Here is a 10,516-nt window from a genome sequence, read left to right as displayed (position 1 = left end):
TTTATGCGCGAAAGTGCCAAAATAGCTTTAAAACCCATAAAATGGAAACATACCAAGTAATATTAAGAATATGAATAAGATTTAAAATTCGAACCACTACAACACAATAATATATACCAAATATTGTTGTGTGCCAAGTTTCATGCATAACAAATAAAGTTTGAGCTACTTTATGCGTGAAAGTGCTAAAATAGATTAAGAACCCATAAAATCGCAACTTACCAAGTAATATTAAGAATAAGACTATGATTTACAATTCAAACCATTTCAACACAATAATATATACCACATAGTGTTGTGTGCCAATTTTCATGCATAACAAACCAAGTTTGAGCTATTTTATGTGCGAAAGTGCCAAAATAGCTTAAAAACCTAGAAAATCGCAACATACCAAGTAATATTAATAATATGACTAAGATTTAAAATTCTAACCACTTAAACACAATAATATATACCAAATAGTGTTGTGTGCCAAGTTCCGTGCATAACAAACCAAGTTTGACCTACTTTATGCGCGAAAGTGCCAAAATAGCTTTATAACCAATAAAATCGCAACTTACCAAGTAATATTAAGAATATGACTATGATTTACAATTCTAACCACTTCAACAGAATAATATTTACCAAATAGTATTGTATGCCTAGTTTCGTGCAAAACAAACCGAGTTTGAGCTACTTTATGCGCGAAAGTGCCAAAATAGCTTAAAAAACCCATAAAATCGCAACATACCAAGTAACGTTAAGAATATGACTAAGATTTACAATTCTAACCACTTTAAGACAATAATATATACAAAATAGTGTTGTGTGCCAAGTTTCGTGCATAATAAACCAAGTTTGAGCTACTTTATGCGCGAAAGTGCCGAAATAGCTTAAAAACCCATAAAATCGCAACTTACTAAGTAATATTAAGAATATGACTATGATTTACAATTCTAACCACTTCTACACAATTATATATTCCAAATAGTGTTTTGTGCCAAGTTTCGTGCATAACAAACGAAGTTTTAGCTACTATATGCGCGAAAGTGCCAAAATAGCTTAAGAACCCATAAAATCGCAACTTACCAAGTAATATTTAGAATATGACAATGCTTTACAATTCTAACCACTTTAACACAATATTATATACCAAATAGTGTTGTGTGCTAAGTTTCGTGCAAAACAAAACAAGTTTGAGCTACTTTATGCGCGAAAGTGTCAAAATAGCTTAAAAACCATTAAAATCGAAACTAACCAAGTAATATTAAGAATATGACCATGATTTAAAATTCTAACCACTTCAACGCAATAATATATTCCAAATAGTGTTGTGTGCCAAGTTTCGTGCATAACAAACGAAGTTTTAGCTATGCGCGAAAGTGCCACAATAGCTTAAGAACCCATAAAATCGCAACTTACCAAGTAATATTTAGAATATGACAATGATTTACAATTCTAATCACTTTAACACAATAATATATACCAAATAGTGTTGTGTGCCAAGTTTCGCGCAAAACAAACCAAGTTTGAGCTACTTTATGCGCAAAAGTGCCAAAAATGCTTAAAAACCCATAAAATCGCAACTTAACACGCAATTCTAGCATATGACTATGATTTTAAATTCTAACCACTTCAACACAATAATATATAACAAATAGTGTTGTGTGCCAAGTTTCGTGCAAAACAAACCAAGTTTGAGCTACTTTATGCGCAAAAGGGCCAAAAACGCTTAAAAACCCTTAATATCGCAACTTAACACGTAATTTCTAGCACATTACAATGATTTTAAATTCTAACCACTTCAACACAATAATATATACCAAATAGTGTTCTGTGCCAAGTTTCGTGCAAAACAAACCAAGTTTGAGCTACTTTATGCGCAAAAGGGTCAAAAACGCTCAAAAACACTTAAAATTGCAACTTAACAAGTAATTTCTATCATATGACTATGATTTTCAATTCTAACCACTTGAACACAATAATATAGACCAAATAGAGTTGTGTTCGCGCAAAACAAACCAAGTTTGAGCTACTATATGCGCAAAAGTGCCAAAAATGCTTCAAAACCCTTAAAATCGCAACTTAACATGCAATTCTAGAAAATGACTATGATTTTAAATTCTAACCACTTCAAAACAATAATATATACCTAATAGTGTTGTGTGCCAAGTTTCGTGCAAAACAAACCAAGTTTGAGCTACTTTATGCGCAAAAGGGCCAAACACGCTTAAAAACCCTTAAAATCGAAACTTAACAAGTAATTTCTAGCATATGACTATGATTTTAAATTCAAACCACTTCAACACAATAATATATACCAAATAGCGTTGTGTGCAAAGTTTTGTGCAAAACAAACCAAGTTTGAGCTACTTGTTGCGCAAAAGTGCCAAAAAGTTTTAAAAACCTTTTAAAATCGCAACTTAACACGCAATTCTAGTATATGACTATGATTTTAAATTCTAACCACTTCAACACAATAATATAAACCAAATAGTGTTGTGTGCCAAGTTTCGTGCAAAACAAACCAAGTTTGAGCTACTTTATGCGCAAAAGGGCCAAAAACGCTTAAAAACCGTTAAAATTGCAACTTAACACGAAATTCCTAGCATATTACTATGATTTTAAATTCTAACCATTTCAACACAATAATATATACCAAATAGTGTTGTGTGCCAACTTTCGTGCAAAACAAACCAAGTTTGCGCTACTTTATGTGCAAAACGGCCAAAAACGCTCAAAAACCTTTAAAATTGTAACTTAACAAGTAATTTCTAGCATATGACTATGATTTTCAATTCTAACCACTTCAACACAATAATATATACCAAATAGAGTTCTGTTTGCGCAAAACAAACCAAGTTTGAGCTACTATATGCGCAAAAGTGCCAAAAATGCTTAAAAACCCTTAAAATCGCAACTTAACACGCAATTCTAGCATAAGACTATGATTTTAAATTCTAACCACTTCAACACAATAATATATACCAAATAGTGTTGTGTGCCAAGTTTTGTGCAAAACAAACCAAGTTTGAGCTACTTTATGCGCAAAAGGGCCAAAAACGCTAAAAAACCCTTAAAATTGCAACTTAACAAGCAATTTCTAGCATATGACTATGATTTTCAATTCAAACCACTTCAACACAATAATATATACCAAATAGCGTTGTGTGCAAAGTTTCGTGCAAAACAAAACAAGTTTGAGCTACTTGTTGCGCAAAAGTGCCAAAAATGCTTAAAAACAATTAAAATCGCAGCTTAATACGCAATTCTAGTATATGACTATGATTATAAATTCTAACGACTTCAAAAAAATAATATATACCAAATAGTGTTGTGTGCCAAGTTTTGTGCAAAACAAACCAAGTTTGAGCTACTTTATGCGCAAAAGGGCCAAAAACGCTTCAAAACCATTAAAATCGCAACTTAATACGTAATTTCTAACATATGACGATGATTTTCAATTCTAACCACTTCAACAAAATAATATATACCACATAGTGTTGTGTGCCTAGTTTCGTGCTATACAAACAAAGTTTGAGCTACTTTATGCACAAAAGGGCCAAAAAAGCTAAAAAAAACCCTTAAAATCGCAACTTAACAAGTAATTTCCAGCATATGACTATGATTTTCAATTCTAACCACTTCAACACAATAATATATACCAAATAGCGTTGTGTGCAAATTTTCGCGCAAAAGAAACCAAGTTTGAGCTACTTTATGCGCAAAAGTGCCAAAAATGCTTAAAAACCCTTAAAATCGCAACTTAACACGCAATTCTAGCATATGACTATGATTTTAATTTCTAACCACTTCAACACAATAATATATAACAAATAGTGTTGTGTGCCAAGTTTCGTGCAAAACAAACCAAGTTTGAGCTACTTTATGCGCAAAAGGGTCCAAAAACGCTTAAAAACCCTTAAAATCGCAACTTAACACGTAATTTCTAGCATATTACAATGATTTTAAATTCTAACCACTTCAACACAATAATATATACCAAATAGTGTTATGTGCCAAGTTTCGTGCAAAACAAACCAAGTTTGAGCTACTTTATGCGCAAAAGGGTCAAAAACGCTCAAAAACCCTTAAAATTGCAACTTAACAAGTAATTTCTATCATATGACTCTGAATTTCAATTCTAACCACTTGAACACAATAATATATACCAAATAGAGTTGTGTTCGCGCAAAACAAACCAAGTTTGAGCTACTGTATGCGCAAAAGTGCCAAAAATGCTTGAAAACCCTTAAAATCGCAACTAAACATGCAATTCTAGAAAATGACTATGATTTTAAATTCTAACAACTTCAAAACAATAATATATACCAAATAGTGTTGTGTGCCAAGTTTCGTGCAAAACAAACCAAGTTTGAGCTACTTTATGCGCAAAAGGGCCAAAAACACTTAAAAACCCTTAAAATCGCAACTTAACAAGTAATTTCTAGCATTTGACTATGATTTTCAATTCAAACCACTTCAACACAATAATATATACCAAATAGCGGTGTGTGCAAAGTTTTGTGCAAAACAAACCATGTTTGAGCTACTTTATGCGCAAAAGGGCCAAAAACGCTTCAAAACCCTTAAAATCGCTACTTAATACGTAATTTCTAACATATGACGATGATTTTGAATTCTAACCACTTCAACAAAATAATATATACCACATAGTGTTGTGTGCCAAGTTTCGTGTTAAACAAACAAAGTTTGAGCTACTTTATGCGCAAAAGGGCCAAAAATGCTAAAAAACCCTTAAAATCGCAACTTAACAAGTAATTTCTAGCATATGACTATGATTTTCAATTCTAACCACTTCAACACAATAATATATACCAAATAGCGTTGTGTGCAAAGTTTCGCGCAAAACAAACCAAGTTTGGGCTACTTTATGCGCAAAAGGGCCAAAAATGCTTAAAAACCCTTAAAATTGCAACTTAACACGTAATTCCTAGCATATTACTATGATTTTAAATTCTAACCATTTCAACACAATAATATATACCAAATAGTGTTGTGTGCCAAGCTTCGTGCAAAACAAACCAAGTTTGAGCTACTTTATGCGCAAAAGGGCCAAAAACGCTAAGAAACCCTTAAAATTGCAACTTAACAAGCAATTTCTAGCATATGACTATGATTTTCAATTCAAACCACTTCAACACAATAATATATACCAAATGGCGTTGTGTGCAAAGTTTCGTGCAAAACAAACCAAGTTTGAGCTATTTGTTGCGCAAAAGTGCCAAAAATGCTTAAAAACAATTAAAATCGCAGCTTAACACGCAATTCTAGTATATGACTATGATTATAAATTCTAACCACTTCAAAAAAATAATATATACCAAATAGTGTTGTGTGCCAAGTTTTGTGCAAAACAAACCAAGTTTGAGCTACTTTATGCGCAAAAGGGCCAAAAACGCTTCAAAACCCTTATAATCGCTACTTAATACGTAATTTCTAACATATGACGACGATTTTCAATTCTAACCACTTCAACAAAATAATATATACCACATAGTGTTGTGTCCCTAGTTTCGTGCTATACAAACAAAGTTTGAGCTACTTTATGCGCAAAAGGGCCAAAAAAGCTAAAAAAAACCCTTAAAATCGCAACTTAACAAGTAATTTCTAGCATATGACTATGATTTTCAATTTTAACCACTTCAACACAATAATATATACCAAATAGCGTTGTGTGCAAATTTTCGCGCAAAACAAACCAAGTTTGGGCGTTTAGTTTAATGTTTTTATTTAGCGGTCGTGGTTATTGGCAAGAACTTATTGAATCCATCGTTTGGGCTCATAATAAATTAAAAGTTGCTCCTGCTACTCAGCCTAGAGCCTTGAGCATTGTACAAGGACGCGCTGTAGGAGTAACCCATTACCTTCTGGGTGGAATTGCCACAACATGGGCGTTCTTCTTAGCAAGAATTATTGCAGTAGGATAATGGCTAGGAGGATTTGAAAGGCATTATGGCATTAAGATTTCCAAGGTTTAGCCAAGGCTTAGCTCAGGACCCCACTACTCGTCGTATTTGGTTTGGTATTGCTACCGCACATGACTTCGAAAGTCATGATGATATTACTGAAGAACATCTTTATCAGAATATTTTTGCTTCTCACTTTGGACAATTAGCAATCATTTTTCTATGGACTTCCGGAAATCTGTTTCATGTAGCGTGGCAAGGAAATTTTGAGTCATGGGTACAAGACCCTTTACACGTAAGACCCATTGCTCATGCAATTTGGGATCCTTATTTTGGTCAACCGGCTGTGGAAGCTTTTACTCGGGGGGGCGCTCTTGGTCCAGTGAATATCGCTTATTCCGGTGTTTATCAGTGGTGGTATACAATCGGTTTACGCACTAATGAAGATCTTTATACTGGAGCTCTTTTTCTATTATTTCTTTCTGTTATATCTTTACTAGGGGGTTGGTTACACCTACAACCGAAATGGAAACCAAGCGTTTCGTGGTTCAAAAATGCCGAATCCCGTCTCAACCATCACTTGTCAGGACTCTTCGGAGTAAGTTCCTTGGCTTGGACAGGGCATTTAGTTCATGTCGCTATTCCTGGAGCCAGGGGAGAGTCCGTCCGATGGAATAATTTCTTAGACGTATTACCACATCCGCAAGGATTAGGTCCACTTTTTACAGGTCAGTGGAATGTTTATGCTCAAAACCCCGATTCAAGCAATCATTTATTTGGTACCTCCCAAGGATCGGGAATTGCCATTCTAACCCTTCTTGGGGGATTTCATCCACAAACGCAAAGTTTATGGCTAACTGATATTGCTCATCATCATTTAGCTATTGCATTTATTTTTCTTGTTGCTGGTCATATGTATAGAACGAACTTTGGGATTGGGCACAGTATGAAAGATCTTTTAGAAGCACATACTCCTCCAGGGGGACGATTGGGACGCGGGCATAAAGGTCTTTATGATACAATCAACAATTCGATTCATTTTCAATTAGGACTTGCCTTAGCCTCTTTAGGTGTTATAACTTCCTTGGTAGCCCAACACATGTATTCTTTACCTGCTTATGCGTTCATAGCACAAGACTTTACGACTCAAGCTGCGTTATATACGCATCATCAATACATTGTAGGGTTCATTATGACAGGAGCTTTTGCTCATGGAGCTATATTTTTCATTAGAGATTACAATCCGGAACAGAATAAAGATAATGTATTGGCAAGAATGTTAGACCATAAAGAAGCTACCATATCCCATTTAAGTTGGGCCAGTCTCTTTTTAGGGTTCCATACTTTGGGTCTTTATGTTCATAATGATGTCATGCTTGCTTTTGGTACTCCAGAAAAAAAAATTTTGATCGAACCCATATTTGCTCAATGGATACAATCCGCTCATGGTAAAACTTCGTATGGGTTCGATGTACTTTTATCCGCAACAAGCGGCTCGGCATTCAATGCCGGTCGAAGTATATGGTTGCCTGGCTGGTTAAATGCTGTTAATGAGAATAGTAATTCCCTATTCTTAACAATAGGGCCTAGAGACTTTTTAGTTCATCATGCTATTGCTCTACGGTTACATACAACTACATTGATCTTAGTAAAAGGTGCTTTAGATGCCCGCGGTTCCAAGTTAATGCGGGATAAAAAGGATTTCGGTTATAGTTTTCCTTGCGATGGTCCAGGACGAGGCGGGGGTACTTGTGATATTTCGGCTTGGGACGCATTTTATTTGGCAGTTTTCTGGATGTTAAATACCATCGGATGGGTTACATTTTATTGGCATTGGAAGCACATTACATTATGGCAGGGCAATGTTTAACAATTTAATGAATCTTCCACTTATTTGATGGGATGGTTAAGAGATTATTTATGGTTAAACTCTTCACAACTTATCAATGGCTATAATCCATTTGGTATGAATAGTTTGTCGGTTTGGGCGTGGATGTTCTTATTTGGACAACTTGTTTGGGCTACGGGATTTATGTTCTTAATTTCATGGCGTGGATATTGGCAGGAGTTGATTGAAACTTTAGCATGGGCTCATGAACGCACACCTTTGGCCAATTTGATTCGATGGAGAGATAAACCGGTGGCTCTTTCCATTGTACAAGCAAGATTAGTTGGATTAGCCCACTTCTCAGTAGGTTATATATTCACATATGCGGCTTTCTTGATTGCCTCTACATCGGGCAAATTTGGTTAATTTTTTGTGTTGTCTTCGCGATAATCTCATTTCTTTCGATGGAAAAGGGAGTCCCCTTTTTATACACTTTTACATCTAGGATCCGACTTGTATCATTGATACTAATAGGAACTGAACCATTATGGCAAGGAAAAGTTTGATTCAGCGGGAGAAAAAAAGACAAAAATTGGAACAAAAATATCATTTGATTCGTCGATCCTCAAAAAAAGAAATAAGCAAAGTAGCATCGTTGAGTGATAAATGGGAAATTCATGGAAAGTTACAATCTCTACCACGTAATAGTGCACCTACACGTCTTCACCGACGTTGTTTTTTGACCGGAAGGCCGAGAGCTAACTATCGAGACTTTGGGTTATCCGGACACATACTTCGTGAAATGGTTCACACATGTTTGTTGCACGGGGCAACAAGATCAAGTTGGTAAGGATAAAAAGATATTTTTTTCATTTCTATGATCATCATCGATCGTAGAGAGACCCTTTACCATTCTGTACAAATAGGTTATTCTATTTGTACAGATCTGGTAGAGGGCACATTCGCTTTTTGTTTGTCCATTCGTTCTCAGTCCTTTTCTTCGGCGCGGGGTAGAGCAGCTTGGTAGCTCGCAAGGCTCATAACCTTGAGGTCACGGGTTCAAATCCTGTCTCCGCAAAATTTGAATTTTGTCAAAAGTTTGAGGTTTGAATCTGTTAACTAGTAAGTTAATTAAATACTACATTATATTCGTTAATTTAGTTAATGTTAATGTTAGTAATTAGGTTTTTTTGTTTTGATTTTGAAGTGAGAAAAAAAAAAGACCGAGACGGATAGAATCACTACACTATCATCATACACTATAAACTATAAGCTAAATTCTTTATATTTAACATTCTCATAGTAAATTAAATAAAATTACTTTCCCTTGAGCGGATAGCGGGAATCGAACCCGCGTCTTCTCCTTGGCAAAGAGAAATTTTACCATTCGACTATATCCGCATTTTTTCCTTCTTTAGAAGGAATATGTCCCTAGTACATACATATATAATATATATGTGTGGATGATATTTGTGTAGAGTCGGACCCGATACTTTACTTCAAACTTCAAGTGAATTCCAATTTAATAATTTATTTATTTTATTCAATTCATTCAAGAAATTTTAATTTGACCCCTCCCTATAATTTTTTTGTTTTAGTTATTTGTTTTTTTGTTTGTATTTTTTGTTTTTGGGGGGGGGGGGGGGGGGGGGGGGGGGGGGGGGGTTATTGTTATATTGTTTCAATTTTACTGTGTCTCACAACCCGTAAAGAATTCGGATTAGGGGGAGGGGTCATTTTTGGATCTGGAACAAATAGGTCAAGAGATGAGAGAATTAAGGATACCCACCAGAAAGACTAATCCAATCCATAATGATGTACCAGAAAATACAATATTTTTGTTACTTGACCAACCATCGGGAGAAGCAAATACAACGGGTACGCTAATCAATAAGATTGATGAAGTAGCAATTAATGCAAAAACAGCCAATTGGAAAGCTATAGTCATATGTATAATCCTCCAAGCTATCAACAAACGAACTATACCATTTGATCCCTCTATCAATCATTGTACTAAAAGTAATAAATGTATCACGGAGGGATTTTCTACTATTACTATGAAATTCATTGATTCTCTATAATATGACTTATTTACTACTTTAATTTCATATTTAATTTACCACTTTATTCAAAGATAGAACCACAGGGCATTTTTTCATTAATAATTAAATATGAAATACTTAAATGGGCATCATAGATCATATGTTTCTGTATAATATACAGAAAAAATGGATGATCGCTCTATCAACTTACACCTAATACTTTTATACAACTTGTGATAGTATCGGCTCATCTAACCATGTTCTATTCGGGGTTATTGTTATATTGTTTCAATTTTACTGTGTCTCACAACCCGTAAAGAATTCGGATTAGGGGGAGGGGTCATTTTTGGATCTGGAACAAATAGGTCAAGAGATGAGAGAATTAAGGATACCCACCAGAAAGACTAATCCAATCCATAATGATGTACCAGAAAATACAATATTTTTGTTACTTGACCAACCATCGGGAGAAGCAAATACAACGGGTACGCTAATCAATAAGATTGATGAAGTAGCAATTAATGCAAAAACAGCCAATTGGAAAGCTATAGTCATATGTATAATCCTCCAAGCTATCAACAAACGAACTATACCATTTGATCCCTCTATCAATCATTGTACTAAAAGTAATAAATGTATCACGGAGGGATTTTCTACTATTACTATGAAATTCATTGATTCTCTATAATATGACTTATTTACTACTTTAATTTCATATTTAATTTACCACTTTATTC

The 10,516-nt window shown here is 34.7% G+C and overlaps 2 non-coding genes and 1 pseudogene across 2 annotated transcripts; 2 read left to right on the top strand and 1 right to left on the bottom strand.

The window, feature by feature from the left end:
- The first annotated feature begins 5,713 nt into the window (after nt 1–5,713).
- Nucleotides 5,714–8,421, top strand: LOC130798001 (photosystem I P700 chlorophyll a apoprotein A2-like; annotated as a pseudogene).
- A 320-nt stretch (nt 8,422–8,741) lies between these two features.
- TRNAM-CAU (transfer RNA methionine (anticodon CAU)) lies at nt 8,742–8,815 on the top strand. The gene has a single exon. It is a non-coding gene; the product is annotated as a tRNA-Met (tRNA).
- Nucleotides 8,816–9,067: 252 nt separating this feature from the next.
- Nucleotides 9,068–9,138, bottom strand: TRNAG-GCC (transfer RNA glycine (anticodon GCC)). Its single transcript has one exon. It is a non-coding gene; the product is annotated as a tRNA-Gly (tRNA).
- Between the last annotated feature and the right edge of the window lie 1,378 nt (nt 9,139–10,516).

The sequence above is a fragment of the Amaranthus tricolor genome, chromosome 13 (genome assembly GCF_026212465.1).
Source record: "Amaranthus tricolor cultivar Red isolate AtriRed21 chromosome 13, ASM2621246v1, whole genome shotgun sequence".
Taxonomy (NCBI): Eukaryota; Viridiplantae; Streptophyta; class Magnoliopsida; order Caryophyllales; family Amaranthaceae; genus Amaranthus; species Amaranthus tricolor.
Note: the sequence above shows the minus strand (reverse complement) of the source record. Positions and strands in the feature narration are given on the sequence as shown.